The sequence below is a fragment of the Theobroma umbraticum genome, unplaced genomic scaffold (genome assembly GCF_002168275.2).
Source record: "Theobroma umbraticum cultivar Fairchild unplaced genomic scaffold, ASM216827v3 scaffold_50.0, whole genome shotgun sequence".
NCBI classification, from domain to species: domain Eukaryota; kingdom Viridiplantae; phylum Streptophyta; class Magnoliopsida; order Malvales; family Malvaceae; genus Theobroma; species Theobroma umbraticum.
Genome location: NW_018397261.1, coordinates 9068326 through 9069552, shown reverse-complemented (window position 1 = coordinate 9069552; position 1227 = coordinate 9068326).

Sequence of the window (1227 nt, the reverse complement as noted above, 5' to 3'; positions counted from 1 at the left end):
CATCTCAAGCCTTTAATATTACAAGTTAATTGAAATAATTATGAAACAGCTTGTTGCTTATGTTTATAAACAAAATAGTTTAGCAGAATTATTTATTAAACACTTCCAACTTATTACAAGACCATTACTTACGAAATTCAAACTTCCAATATCTGCTTAGGGGCATGCCATTTTGGATGCAGCAGCATTTGTATGCATCAGGCCAAAAAGAATTATTATAAACTCTCCCTATACAATTAGTTTATGGTCAAGAACCAAATATTTCTCATCTAAGAATTTTTAGATGTGCGGTATATATTTCAATTGTTCCACCATAACACACAAAGAGGGGTCTTCATAGGAGGTTAGGAATAAATGTTGGATACTAATTTCTATTTATAATTAAATATTTAAAATTATCAATAGGAGATTTATTCACAACAAAGTTTGTTAATTGTCATATTGATGAAACAATTTTTTCAACATTAGGGAGAGAAAAATAAATAGTTTTGATCATCGTATAAATCAATATGAACTTGAAGTTTTTGGACTTATAGTCTGTACACCAAATAGTGTTAAACCAATATATATAAATGGGTATTTGTGTTAATATGAAATGTGAAAATTGAGATTATGAGATATAAAGCACGGTTTGTCGCACAAAATTTTATCCAAAGATCTAGTATTAAATATGAAGTGATATATTCTCTATGGTAGATGCAATTACAATACTATATTAATTAGTCTGGTAATATATGATAAGATTAAAATACGTCTTATGAATGTAGCTACAACCTATTTATATAGCTCATTTGATAATGATATCTATATGAAAATCCTTAAAGGATTTAAGTTATCTGAAGTACAAAATTTGAATTCTCGAGAAATGTACTCGATTAATTTAAATAAATTTTTATACAGATTAAAGCAATCCAGACATATGTGATATAATCACCTTAGTGGATATTTGTTGAAAGAAAGATGGAAATAATCCTACATGCCCATGTACTTTATAAAAGGATTTAGATATGAATTTAATATAATTACTATTTATATTGATGACTTGAACATTATTGGAACTCTTGAAGAGTCATCAAAAGCCGTGGATTACATAAAGAGAGAATTCGAGATGAAAAACCTTAGAAAAAAAAAGTTTTGTTTGGGTTTTTAGATTGAATACTTGATAAATAGAATTTTTATCCATCAATCAAATTAGATTGCAAAAATGCTAAAACAATTTTATATGAA